The sequence below is a fragment of the Wyeomyia smithii genome, chromosome 2 (assembly GCF_029784165.1).
Source record: "Wyeomyia smithii strain HCP4-BCI-WySm-NY-G18 chromosome 2, ASM2978416v1, whole genome shotgun sequence".
NCBI classification, from domain to species: domain Eukaryota; kingdom Metazoa; phylum Arthropoda; class Insecta; order Diptera; family Culicidae; genus Wyeomyia; species Wyeomyia smithii.
The window spans coordinates 156248767-156263779 of record NC_073695.1 but is presented as its reverse complement, the minus strand read 5'-3'; positions in this window follow the sequence as shown (position 1 = coordinate 156263779).

Sequence of the window (15013 nt, the reverse complement as noted above, 5' to 3'; positions counted from 1 at the left end):
GTATACGACCAAACAACATGCTCGATGTCATGGTAACCATCGCCACAAACGCAGTGATTACTGTCTACAAGCCCTATACGAAAGAGATGCGTGTTTAACGTGTAGTGATTTTACATAAGTCTGGACATCACGCGAATGAAGTCCCGACCTACATCCAACCCCTTGAACCATGCTTTCGTCGATACCTTAGGAAAAATGGAATGTAGCCACCGTCCCAGTTCATCTGAGTTCCATGATGATTGCCAACTGTTGAGTGTTCTCTGACACAAAATGCTATAAAATTCATCATAAACAATTGGTCTTACATAAATATCGCCATCAATAGCACCCACCATAGCTTAAGCGTCAGCCTTTTTATTTCCCGGAATGGAACAATGAGAAGGGACCCACGCTAAGGTAACCGGGTATTTTTTATCTGTTAAAGCACTTAAAAACCTCCGTATTTTCCCCGGGAAATACGAAGTGTGCTTCACAGTCTTCATCGATCGCAGAGCCTCAATGGCACTAAGACTGTCTGTGAAGATGAAGTAGTGGTCTATGGGTAGGGTTTCGATGATCCCAAGATAGTACTGAATAGCAGCAAGTTCTGCGACGTACACGGAAGCAGGAGCATCGAGTTTGTAGGAGGTGGTAAAGTTTTCGTGAAAAACACCGAAGCCAGTGGACTCATCTAGATTAGATCGGTCAGTGTAAAATTTTTTATCATAACTAACATGTTTAAACTTATTGGAAAAATCTTAGGGATCTCTTGGGGTCGCAATTGAACCGGGATACCAGTAATGTCTTCTTTCATGGTGGTGTCGAAGAATATAGCATTATCAGAAGTATCTAAAAGTGCGATTGTTGACGCAGAAAACGCCCAGCTGACCACCCTAGCTACGTTTAGTACTCGAGGCGTTGCGTCGCCTGATCAAGCGACGCGTCAGTTCAACTGACAGACGCCACGATCATGAGCCTTAGCTGACCGTTGGTCGGCTTCGATCAAGTCTTCTTGATCCAGCATTCAACGTGGATGGACGTTGAATTAAAAGAAGTTGAATAAAATAAAATCAAGTTTGAAAAGTTGTAAAGCAGTGAAGTAATAAAAATAAAAGGCAAACCGAATTGTAAGTTACGAAATAATCAAATAATGTTTAAAACTAAAGTTTATAAATTTCATAGTTGAAGCTACCATATATGCTGTCGAAGCGGACTCGCCATTGTTTTATTTCCTGCGATCCTCAACAATATTCAAAATTCGTTTCCATTGTGGACAAAATGGCGTCAGCACATGGAGAGCAACCGAATAAAGATGCCAACTGTAGAGCTTGCCAGCGTCCTGACGATGCAGAGGATATGGTCCAGTGTGACCACTGTGATTGCTGGCAACATTTCACATGCGCGGGAGTGAGTGACGACATAACGAACCGTTCTTGGGCGTGCGGCCAATGTAATGCCATGGAAGCTGGTGAAACTATCTCGCTGATGAGCAAGTCCAGTCGCGCAAGCTCGACATTTTCTATCGACTTGAGTAACCTAGTTGAGAAACAGAGGTTAGAACGAGCACGTGTGGTGTTGGAATTACAACGTCGTCATTTAGATGAGCAGCAGAAGTTGATCCCCACGGTACCGATCATTTGCCTATTCAAATTTCAATTTATAATGGTTCAACTCGCACGCGATCAGTTGATATTCCGTATGACCTCTCACAGAATATCGATTGGAATTTATACGAGCAAATGGTTTTTGAAGCTGTCGAGTCGATTCAACATCACCCACCACTTGAAGAATACAATCTCCTCGCGGGCTTGATTCTCGACACCGCGTTGCAAGCCCGAACGAAAATATATCCCGGCGTGACGATCAAAGAACGGCCTCCCACTCCGTGGTGGGACAAAGAGTGCTCCGATGTCTACACGGGAAAATCCGACGCGTTTAAGGCCTTCTCACCAGCAGTTTAAAAGCTTGATCCGAGCAAAGAAACGCGGATAATTGGCGTAAGTTCGTAAACGAAATGTCGAGAGAGATATCCATGAGCACTCTTTGGAGCACCGCCAGGAGAATGCGAAATCGTAACGTAGTCAACGAAAGCGAAGTGGCTTCAGATCGGTGGATATTTGATTTTGCCAGGAATGTCCGGATTCTGTCCCTGCGCAAAACATTATTCGCTATACGTCTCCGGGCCATGACGCGATAGAATCACCTTTTTCGATGGTAGAGCTTAAGTTGCCCTCCTGTCTAGCAACAATAAGGCATCTGGGTTAGATAGAATTGAATTCAACTTGTTAAGAAATCTGCCCAGCTTTGCCAAGAGGCGCTTATTGAATTCATTCAATAAGTTCCTGGAGCAAGATACTGTACCGCAGGATTGGAGGCAAGTGAAGGTGATCGCCATCCAAATACAGGGAAAACCAGATTCTGATCTCAACTTTTATAGGCCTATTGCAATACTATCCTGTATCCGGAAATTGATGGAGAAAATTATACTCCGTCGTTTAGACCATTGGGTCGAATTAAATGGTCAATTATCAGATACTCAATCTGGTTTCCGCCGTGCCAAAGGAACGAATGATTGTCTTGCGTTGCTTTCAACAAATATTCAGCTGGCGTATACTCGCAAAGAACAAATGGCATCTGTGTTCTTGGATATTAAGGGGGTCTTTGATTCCGTTTCTATTGACATTCTTTCAAGCAAACTTCACCGACAAGGATTTTCACCAATTTTAAACAATTTTCTGTATAACTCGTTGTCCGAAAAGTATATGAATTTTACGCATGGCGATTTTTCGTATCAGCTACATGGGTCTTCCCCAGGGCTAATGCTTAAGCCCCTTCTTTACAATTTATGCACGATAAGACAATTTGCAGACGACAGCGTGGTCTCTGTTACAGGAGCCAAAGCAGCCAATTTGCGAGGGCCATTGCGAGATACTTTGGACAATTTAGTTTTAAAATAGTTTATTTGACACGGCACGATACAATTTATGTTTAACTGAGCCAAGTACATTTTTTAAATTCTATATTAGTAGGGAAAAGAGGGAGGCACATTTGTTATATCTCGCAGCCGACTACGAGCTAGTGGGGATTTAAGGTGAGAAGAGGGGAGTTACAATTTTGGTTTTAACTATATTGAGTTATACGATTCATTTATTTGTACATGGCTAAGCAGTGATGTTATATTTGAGCAGTTTTTGTCTAAGGTGTCTGCGTGAACATAAAGATGCCGAGTCTTCGTTTTAGTGTCTCCAGCATAGTGTATCATCTTCTATCAGCGTGTAGCGGGAATGGTGATCTAACAAATAGATATAAGAGTTTCATATTTTAATACCAGCGTGTTTTATGAACACGTATAACTGTGTCATGTACTGGAGGTCACCGCTTCCCAGAATGTCTCTAACGGGTATATTCGGTTGTTTTTCTCGGGCCCGAAGGGATCTATAAGCTCGGACCTAACACCACAGTATTCGGTATACGACCAAACAACATGCTCGATGTCATGGTAACCATCGCCACAAACGCAGTGATTACTGTCTACAAGCCCTATACGAAAGAGATGCGTGTTTAACGTGTAGTGATTTTACATAAGTCTGGACATCACGCGAATGAAGTCCCGACCTACATCCAACCCCTTGAACCATGCTTTCGTCGATACTTTAGGAAAAATGGAATGTAGCCACCGTCCCAGTTCATCTGAGTTCCATGATGATTGCCAACTGTTGAGTGTTCTCTGACACAAAATGCTATAAAATTCATCATAAACAATTGGTCTTACATAAATATCGCCATCAATAGCACCCACCATAGCTAAAGCGTCAGCCTTTTTATTTCCCGGAATGGAACAATGAAAAGGGACCCACGCTAAGGTAACCGGGTATTTTTTATCTGTTAAAGCACTTAAAAACCTCCGTATTTTCCCCGGGAAATACGAAGTGTGCTTCACAGTCTTCATCGATCGCAGAGCCTCAATGGCACTAAGACTGTCTGTGAAGATGAAGTAGTGGTCTATGGGTAGGGTTTCGATGATCCCAAGATAGTACTGAATAGCAGCAAGTTCTGCGACGTACACGGAAGCAGGAGCATCGAGTTTGTAGGAGGTGGTAAAGTTTTCGTGAAAAACACCGAAGCCAGTGGACTCATCTAGATTAGATCGGTCAGTGTAAAAGCTTTTATCATAACTAACATGTTTAAACTTATTGGAAAAATCTTAGGGATCTCTTGGGGTCGCAATTGAACCGGGATACCAGTAATGTCTTCTTTCATGGTGGTGTCGAAGAATATAGCATTATCAGAAGTATCTAAAAGTGCGATTGTTGACGCAGAAAACGCCCAGCTGACCACCCTAGCTACGTTTAGTACTCGAGGCGTTGCGTCGCCTGATCAAGCGACGCGTCAGTTCAACTGACAGACGCCACGATCATGAGCCTTAGCTGACCGTTGGTCGGCTTCGATCAAGTCTTCTTGTTCCAGCATTCAACGTGGATGGACGTTGAATTAAAAGAAGTTGAATAAAATAAAATCAAGTTTGAAAAGTTGTAAAGCAGTGAAGTAATGTGAAGGCAAACCGAATTGTAAGTTACGAAATAATCAAATAATGTTTAAAACTAAAGTTTATAAATTTCATAGTTGAAGCTACAATATATGCTGTCAAAGCGGACTCGCCATTGTTTTATTTCCTGCGATCCTCAACAATCTTCAAAATTCGTTTCCATTGTGGACAAAATGGCGTCAGCACATGGAGAGCAACCGAATAAAGATGCCAACTGTAGAGCTTGCCAGCGTCCTGACGATGCAGAGGATATGGTCCAGTGTGACCACTGTGATTGCTGGCAACATTTCACATGCGCGGGAGTGAGTGACGACATAACGAACCGTTCTTGGGCGTGCGGCCAATGTAATGCCATGGAAGCTGGTGAAACTATCTCGCTGATGAGCAAGTCCAGTCGCGCAAGCTCGACATTTTCTATCGACTTGAGTAACCTAGTTGAGAAACAGAGGTTAGAACGAGCACGTGTGGTGTTGGAATTACAACGTCGTCATTTAGATGAGCAGCAGAAGTTGATTGATAAAGCTGTAGAGGGGAACGAAACGCGTAGCCGATGCAGTGAAATTTTCGAGCGCGACGAGTGCTATAAAGCCACAGTAACTCGTACTCCCCCAGCAGCGCCACGCGTTGCGTCTGATCGTCGTTCACCGATGCCATTGGAAACACCCAGATCTAGTCTGCCACCGATGGTTTCAATTCCCCTCGCAGTGCTAAACCGACCCGTTTCGAGATCTCTGTCGGGAATGGATGAACGACGAAAAGCTTTAATCAAGCTGAAGGATCAGGTGGAACTATGTGAGGCTCGCGCTACACCAACACCTGAGCAACTGTCTGAGTTACAAGCTCAGCTCGAGAGTTGCCGAAAAATGCTAGAGAAGTTCCAGCCTGGAGGTAACAACCGCGAATCATTCCAGCATACGGGAGAATCCAGCTCATTAAACCCAGCGAGTGTGAAGGCAGCAGTAAATAAGCCTTGTTGGCAGAAGCCAACTGGGGCAACCCCGAAGACGGACAGGACACTACCAACAGTTCCAGAAAAGTACCGTTTCCCCGCTGAACACAGCCAACCCAACGAAGTCGAGGTGCTTCGCTTTTTCGACTCATCGAGGAATCCGGTAAGCCAAACTGGTCTGCCGGTAAGTGAAGCCATTACTTTCGCCGATAGGCGCAACAACCATGTTCAACCTGCAGGTAAATGACAAGTCTCAAACAATAATAAAAACGTATTAGATTATGATTATTGCCCCACGACCAAAAACGATAATAATATTCGTAGGCACCCGCAAATTGATGCGTGCCCAGGATATTTTCATACTCAATACAATCCCCGCGAGCAGCAGCGAGATTCACACGCGCGCCCGGGTGAAATCAATTACTTACCTCCGTCGGAGTTACACTTCGAACAAAATATTATCGGAGAACAAACTCGTCATAACCCTATGCTACCGCCGGGATTGAATCAAACATTGCCCCCTCGTTCGTTACAAAATACGCTTCCAAGACAAGTGAATTACTCTCGTGCCTTCGGTTGTCCTACACAACAGCAGCTAGCAGCACGGCAGTCCCTGGCTAAGGAGCTTCCTCGGTTTTCCGGTAATCCCGCTGATTGGCCGATTATCATATCGAACTATAACTACACAACGGATGCGTGCGGTTTTACAGATGGGGAAAATATGCTTCGTCTACAAAAGAGCTTATCTGGACCAGCCTTAGAAGCGGTGCGCAGCCGATTAGTATTGCCAGCAGCAGTCCCTCAAGTGATCGATACCCTCAGAACGCGATTTGGACGTCCAGAGTTACTGATTAATGCCCTGTTATGTAAGGTGATAGAAATTCCTGTTCCAAGGTCCGACAGGTTGGAAGGTTTGATTGACTTCAGTATGGCGGTGCAAGCTTTATGCGATCACATAGAAGCAGCGAATGAACACGCTCATCTATCGAATCCGTCGCTTTTGCATGAGCTCGTTGCTAAACTTCCAGCAGACCAAAGAATGATGTGGGCCGGATACAAGCGTAGGTTACAATACGTTGACCTAAGAACCTTTGGCGACTATATGGCGTCGATCGTACAGGACGCATCCAGTGTAGTGGGCTTTGAGCCCGATATTAGGAAAAGTAGCGTTCGTGATCGACAGAAAAATAAGAGCTTTTTGAATACTCATGTTGTGGAAGGTTTGAAAAAATCCTCTGAGATAGCGAGTGAACCGAGGGAAACATCGAAACAAGTTGATTGTGCCCACTGCGCTAAGAGTGGACATCGAGTGCACGACTGTGTTGCGTTTAAAGCGTTGGATGTCGACGACCGCTGGAGAAGGATTCGTTCGTTGGGACTTTGTCAGAACTGTTTGTTCAACCATGGCCGCCGAGGATGTCGTAATCGGAAAAACTGCGAAATAGAAGGTTGTCAATACCGCCATCATTCGCTTCTGCATTCTGTTCGAGGCCCCCCGAAAGCACCGGCATCGTTCACACAAATTGCAGAAAATCACACTCATCGTTTGCCGACATCGCCGATCTTGTTTAGAACAATTCCGGTCGTTGTTCACGGGGCCAATGCCACCATCGAAACCTACGCCTTTCTCGACGAAGGCTCAAATCTAACGCTAGTCGACAGCGCATCGGCGGCATCGCTTGAAGTAAAAAGAACGACATAGGTGTCGATGGTTGTGAGGTGGCGTGATCCACTCACAACCAACCCAACTGGTTTAGATTCAATCCTAGCCGACACCGGGAGATTTTCTGAGGCGAAAAATCTCTGGGATCACGCCTTCCATCGCATGAGGAAGTAAAGCCGTTGGCACCGGTTCGTTAATAAACGGGTCGTGAGTTGGGGTCCTGGGTGTGGAGTCACCTCCCTGGGCGTCGGTGATTGGCCACAACAGTGGCGGAACTAGACCGACGGAAAATAAGCGAGAATAACGCCACAACCTTTGTGCCTGCGTTGGACAGGCAACACCTCACGCATGGAAAAGAGCTCACACAGGATTTCTCTTGAGATTAGCGGCATGGGGCAGGAAAAACGACACAAACTCGTGAACGCTAGGACGGTAGAAAGTCTCTGTTTACCCAGCCAAAGTTTTCAGGCAGATGAGGCAGCAAAACAGTATGGTTATCTAAAGGACGTCCCTCTTCGAAGCTACCAGAACGTTAAGCCCCAAATACTTATCGGCATCGACAATCTACGATTAGCGGTACCATTGAAGGTGAAGGAAGGTGACGGAACTGGTCCAATAGCAGTGAAAACCAGATTGGGGTGGTGCATCTACGGCCATCGTGGAAACAACGAAAGAGAGCCTCACAGCCTGCACGTGAGCAAGTATACGTGCAATGAGGACCTCAATGATTCGGTGAAACAATTTTTCGCCATTGAAGCTACAGGTGCGAGTCAGTGTGAAATTGCCCTGTCGGAGGCAGATCAAAGAGCGCTTTCCATTATGGAAGCCAACACTAGACGAAAGGATAATCGTTTTGAAACGGGATTATTATGGAGAGAAGATGACATAGAATTCCCGGACAGCTATACAATGGCTGAACGTCGCTTAGAATGCCTAGAGCGACGAATGAATCGTGACCCGGCATTGAAAAACAACCTACATAAACAAATCCTGGAATATGAGGCGAAGGGATACGCACACAAGGCATCGTAGGCAGAATTGAATGCTGCTTATCCGCGAAGGGTGTGGTATCTGCCAGTTGGAGCTGTGACAAGTGCTAAAAAACCAGGGAAAGTCCGGATCATCTGGGATGCTGCAGCAAACAAGGTAGATGGTGTGTCGCTGAACAGTGCGTTACTGAAAGGTCCGGACCAACTTTCGTCTCTCCCGGCCGTCCTGTTTCGTTTCCGTCGATACGGAGTGGCAGTTACATCGGACATCCAAGAAATGTTCCATCAAATTTTTATTAAAGATGAAGACAAACACTCTCAACGTTTTTTATGGCGCAGCCATCCCTCGGAAAAACCTTCAATTTATCTGATGGATGTGGCCACTTTCGGTAGTACCTGCTCGCCGGCATCCGCGCAGTTTGTAAAAAACTTCAACGCAACGCAGCACGCCAAGCTCTATCCGGAGGCGTCAAGATACTAAATGACCACTACGTCGACGATTATTTAGCGAGTGTTGACTCGGAAGAGGAGGCAGCAAAAGTAGCTAATGACGTTAGATACGTACACGGTGAAGCAGGATTCAAGCTGCACAACTAGCGATCGAACAGAAAATCAGTTCTGGAGCAATTAGGTGAAGTGCAGTCGGAAACAAATAAATGGCTGAACCTAGACGATGGGATGAAAAGTGAAAGAGTATTAGGCATGCTTTGGAGTCCGTTAACTGATGAACTAAGCTTCTGCACCCAGATGACGGATGAGATGCAAACGCTGTTTCGAACAACCACTCGGCCAACAAAGAGGCAGGTGCTACGGTGCGTTATGACGCTGTTTGACCCGTTAGGTCTTCTTTCGCCATTCATCATTCATGGCAAAACACTCATTCAGGATCTGTGGCGAGCGGGAACTGAATGGGACGAGCAAGTCGGCGATGGGATTTTCGAAAAGTGGCAGCGGTGGATACAGATGATTGGTTACATCGCGAATATTAGAATCCAAAGATGCTATTTCCCTCAAGCTACTAGAAAAACCTACGTGAATTCCGAGGTGCATGTTTTCGTTGACGCAAGTGAGGTGGCGTTCGCGTGTGACGTATATCTACGAACCTATGATCGAGACGGCGATCCTCAGTGCAGTTTGATAGCTGCAAAATCGAAAGTAGCTCCGTTGAAGCCCTGGTCGATTGGAGCTACAAGGATGTGTTTTGGGAGTTCGATGGTCGAAATTCGTCCAAGACAATCACGATGTTCCTGTCACCAACATAATATATTGGACCGATTCTAGAACGGCATTAGCCTGGATAAAAGCAGATCCGCGCAACTATAGGCAGTTTGTTTCATGCCAAGTGGGCGAAATTTTGGAGCACACGGTATCTAGTGATTGGCAGTGGGTACCGTCTAAATGCAACCCGGCGGACGAAGCAACAAACTGGGGCAGTGGGCCGTACTTCGATCAGTGCAGTAAGTGGTTTCAAGGACCGAGCTTTTTACTTCTCCCAGAGTCCGAGTGGCCGCGGGCTAAAGAACCCGTTGCTGACACAAAAGAAGAAATGCGAGCATCGATCTTACACCACTACTCAGAGGAGCCAACTATAAACGTTGGTCGGTTTTCGAATTGGAACAGGATGCTGCGAGCAGCTGCATATGCACTGCGCTTCAGTCATAATGCTTCGAAAAAACAACCAAATTAATCGGGCAACTACAGCAGTCGGAGCTTCGAGCAGCAGAAACGATGATTATTAAACAAGCGCAACGCGAAACTTATCAAGATGAGATTGCTGCTTTGTTATTCGAAGCGCCGAACAAACCTAATCAAAAAACCATTGGAAAAGACAGTTCTATCTACCAATTGGTACCCATTTTGGATGAAAAAGGTGTGTTACGCGAGCAAGGTCGGATTGGGGCAGCAAAGGTGTCTTATAATGTGCGTCATCCCATAATCCTGCCGAGGAAACATCAAATAACAGAGCTACTAGTGGATCGGTATCATCGCGACTATCATCATGGTAACGCTGAAACAGTAACCAACGAAATTCGTCAGCTCTATACCATTCCTCGGCTGCGTTTAGTAGTCAAGAAAGTCTTCCGTGATTGTCAACTCTGCAAGGTTCGTCGAGCAAAACCGATCATTCCCCTGATGGCTCCACTTCCAAAAGCGCGTCTGGCACATCATGAGAAAGCATTTACATACACGGGCGTAGACTATTTTGGACCACTAGTGGTGAAAATGGGGAGATCCAATGTGAAACGGTGGGTGGCTCTTTTCCCCTGCTTGAGCAGTTCACTTAGAAATTGCTTATACATTGCCGACCGAATCCTGCATTTCCTGTGTTCGGAGATTTGTTGGTCGTCGTGGATCGCCTGCAGAATTGTTCAGCGATAATGGGACAAACTTCCAAGGAGCCAATCGTGTGCTACAGTATCAGATAAGCCAGGGACTAGCCGAAACATTTACTAGTATCAACACCAAATGGAATTTCATTCCACCGGGAGCTCCCCACATGGGAGCGCCATTCCACCGGGTGCGTGGGAGCGCCTTGTGCCATCGGTTAAAGCAGCAATGGGTGATGCTTATGTCGAGGGGAAGCTTGACGACGAGGGGTTGCAAACACTGGTCGTGGAGGCTGAAAGACTCGTAAACTCTAGACCTCTGACATATTTACCGCTCGATTCTGAGGAATCAGAGGCACTTACTCCGAACCATTTTCTTTTGCTGGCTTCGAACGTGGTAAATCGACAAACAGATGAAATGAACGATAAAATCCACTCCGATGAGCTGGTTCGATGACAAGTCCTAGGCGAGTCCTGGGATCAGATTCAGCGCAAGCTGGATGTTTTTTGGAAACGATGGCTATTAGAGTACCAACCGGTGATTCGTCGGCAACCAAGATGGTTTGACGAAACGCGAGAGCTGGAGCCAGGGGATCTGGTGATGGTTGCAGACCCCACGGTACGAAATGGATGGGAACGCGGGCGAATTGGACGGATAATCTGAAATCGAGAAGGTCGAGGTCGCCGGGCCGTTGTGAAGATCGGTGGAAAAACTCCAGTGCGACCTGTGTCACGGTTGGCGTTGCTGGACGTGAAGAAGAGAGGTGAAGCTCTAGATGACTCCAGACTACACCCGGGGGAGACTGTTGACGCAGAAAACGCCCAGCTGACCACCCTAGCTACGTTAAGTACTCGAGGCGTTGCGTCGCCTGATCAAGCGACGCGTCAGTTCAACTGACAGACGCCATGATCATGAGCCTTAGCTGACCGTTGGTCGGCTTCGATCAAGTCTTCTTGATCCAGCAGTCAACGTGGATGAACGTTAAATTAAAAGAAGTTGAATAAAATAAAATCAAGTTTGAAAAGTTGTAAAGCAGTGAAGTAATAAAAATAAAAGGCAAACCGAATAGTAAGTTACGAAATAATCAAATAATGTTTAAAACTAAAGTTTATAAATTTCATAGTTGAAGCTACAATATATGCTGTCGAAACGGACTCGCCATTGTTTTATTTCCTGCGAAGCAGGGTTAATATCCTGAGCCATGTAGTCAAAACATAAAGTCATAAATCTGGATTGAGATTGAAGGTCGACCAACCTCTCGAAATTTTCAATTACTAATGGGTTCATAAATGTGCATCGAATTAGCAACCGATAAGAGAGATTCTAAAAGCGATGTTTCAAGGGAAGAATACCTGCTAGCACTTCAAGACTCATCGTATGGGTCGACTGCATGCAACCTAAGGCAATACGCAAACAACGATATTGTATTCGTTCCAGTTTGATCAAATGCGTGTTTGTTGCGAAGCGGAAGCAGAAACACCCATACTCAATTACAGACAAAATCGTTGTTTGGTAAAGCCTTAGAAGGTCTCCTGGGTGGGCTCCCCACCGGGTTCCGGTAATCGTACGAAGAAAATTAATCCTCTGTTGGCATTTTCGTGTCAGATACCTAATATGGCAAGCCCAGGTGCATTTAGAGTCAAACCAGACCCCGAGATATTTAGCGACTAAAACCTGAGTGGTCGTTTTACCCGTTAGTAGGAGCTGCAGCTGAGCTGGGTTATGCTTCCTAGAAAAAACGACCAGCTCAGTTTTCTCCGGAGAGAATTCGATACCCAGCTCAAGAGCCCATTCAGACAAATTGTCTAAGGTATCTTGCAATGGTCCTTGCAGATCGCTAGCCTCGCTACCGATAATGGATACAACGCTATTATCTGCAAGTTGCCTTAGCGTGAATGAATTTGCAAGACATTTATTGATGTCATTGACGCAAAAATTATATAAGAAAGAGCTCAAACATGAGCCCTGGGGAAGACCCATGTAACTAATTCGGGAAGTTGTCGAATCCCCATGTGAGACATACATATGCTTTTCTGACAACAAATTGAGTAAAAAATTATTCAAACTTGGTGAAAGTCCCTGCGAATGGAGTTTTTCGGTTAAAACTTCTACAGAGACAGAGTCAAATGCCCCGTTAATGTCCAAGAATGCAGAAACCATTCGCTCTTTTCGAGCAACGGCGAGTTGAATTTCAGTAGAAAGCAACGCTAGGCAATCGTTCGTTCCTTTACCCCGGCGGAAGCCAAATTGAGTATCTGAAAGTAAACCATTTGTTTCGACCGATTTGTCTAACCGTATGAAGATCATTTTCTCCATTAATTTCCGGAGGCAAGAGAGCGTAGCAATCGGCCTTAAAGAATTGTGATCAGAGGCAGGTTTTCCGGGTTTCCGAATAGCAATGACTTTTACCTCCCTCCAGTCGTGCGGAACAATATTTGGCTCTAAAAACTTGTTGAACAAGTTCAACAAGCGTCTTTTTGCAGAGTCGGGTAGATTCTTCAACAAGTTAAATTTAATTCTATCCAACCCTGGAGCTTTATTGTTGCACGAGAGGAGAGCCATTGAAAATTCCAACATCGAAAATGAGGGCTCTTCCGTGGCTACTAAAAACGCGTCGCGAAAGGTCTTCTGTTCGGGGACAGAGTCCAAACAGACCTATTTGGCGAAATCGAGTATCCAGCGATCTGAATATTCCTCGGACTCATTCGAAACGTTACGATTCCGCATGCGTCTGGCGGTATCCCAAAGAGTGCTCATCGCTGTTTCCCTCGACAACGCGTTTATAAACCGCCGCCAGTATCCGCGTTTTTTTGTTTTTATCAAGCTCTTCATCTGTCTATCCAGTACATGGTACTTTCGGAGCAAGTCGATAGTGCCTTGTTCTCGGAAGGCCAAATACATCGAGGAACTTCGCGCGTACAGGTCTGAGCACTCTTTGTCCCACCACTTGGAGGGAAGGCGCCGTCTAATCGTTACCCCGGGTATCGGTTACGTCTGAGCTTGAGTCGCGGCGTCGATGATCAAGCCAGATAGGAACGCGTATTCTTCCTCCGGAGGAAGTTCCACGTGGGACTCGGCTCTTTGCGATATTATGGTCTCATAAGACTTTCAATCAATGTTACGTGTGAGGTCATACGCAATATTGATTGGATCCGTTGGAATTGACCCATTAGCAATTGAGATAACGATTTGTAGATGATCACTACCGTGGGGATCGTTGATTACTTTCCACCGGCAATCTAACGCTAGTGATGTCGAGCAAAGGGATAGGTCAAGCACGCTTTCACGTGCTGGAGGATTAGGTACAAGTGTCGCTTCCCCAGTATTCATAAGTGTCATATTGAAGTCGTCGATTAAGTTACAGATTGGAGAAGATCGGTTGTCGTCGTACAGCGACCCTCATAGCGAACGATGAGAATTAAATTCTTCCAATATCAAAAAAGGCACGGGAAGCAACTCTGCTATATCAGTGAGTTGCCTCTGTTCAATCCGCGCGGATGGAGGGATATATAACGAAACAAGGCATAGGTTTTTTCCATTCAAATTCGTTTGAATGGCAACGACTTCAATATTCGAGACCGAGGGGAGGTCGATTCAGAAAAAAGAATAGCACATCTTAATCCCTAAAAGTACCCCTCCACCGTGTGAGTCTCGATGTCGACGAATTATGTAAAAATCGTGGAAATTGAGTTGATCGTTTGAATTGAGAAAGGTTTCACAGAGCGCAAATGCGTCGCAATTGTATGTATTTATTAAATGAGAAAATAGATCGAACTTGGGGATGATACTTCTGCAATTCCACTGTAATACAGTGATAAAATTCCTAACCTCTTTCGCCGTATTAGTCATCGAAAGATATAATAGCTGAAATGAGGGGCCAAGTTGCTGCTTGCTGCTTCAAAAAGGTTTTCACTGTAGGAAGAAGGGCAAGAAGAATATTTTGTAGTGGATCTGGTATGTTGAATGTTTTAAATATCCAGTTCACAATATCAGAAAATTTTATGAACCCTGTTTCTTTTTTATCTTCTGATCGAGAAATGGGTGCACGAGGGGTTTTTGGTGCCCCAGGAAGCGGTGGGTACTCCTGGTTTAATTTGAAATTAAAACCGGGGGTACTTACTTCGGTTTTTCTTCACCGCTTCCTTTTTGTGTTCGCTTATTGGTCATTCCGCTAGGGGTTATCTTGCGACCTTTGCGAGGGGTCAGCCCTCTTAAGCATTTCTGCAAAAGAGCGCTTTGATCGTTCCTTGAGGGAACGCTTAATTTTTTCCTCGCCTTGTTTGTACGCGGGACACGCTGAAAGGTCATACCGAGTTCCCTCGCAGTAAAGACACTTTTCAGTATCCTCACTGCAAGCGGTCTCAGCACGATTGCCTCCCCACTTGCTGCAGCCTGCTTTGTTGCAGCAGTAGGTGGCTGTATGACCTAACTGTTTGTAGTTTTGGCAATGCATGACCCGCGGAACGAACAGGTGTTCAGGCAGACGAACCCTGTCTAAAGAAATGTAGTTTGGCAGTGCGGATCCGGCAAATAATACACGGAAGGAATCCGAAGGTAGG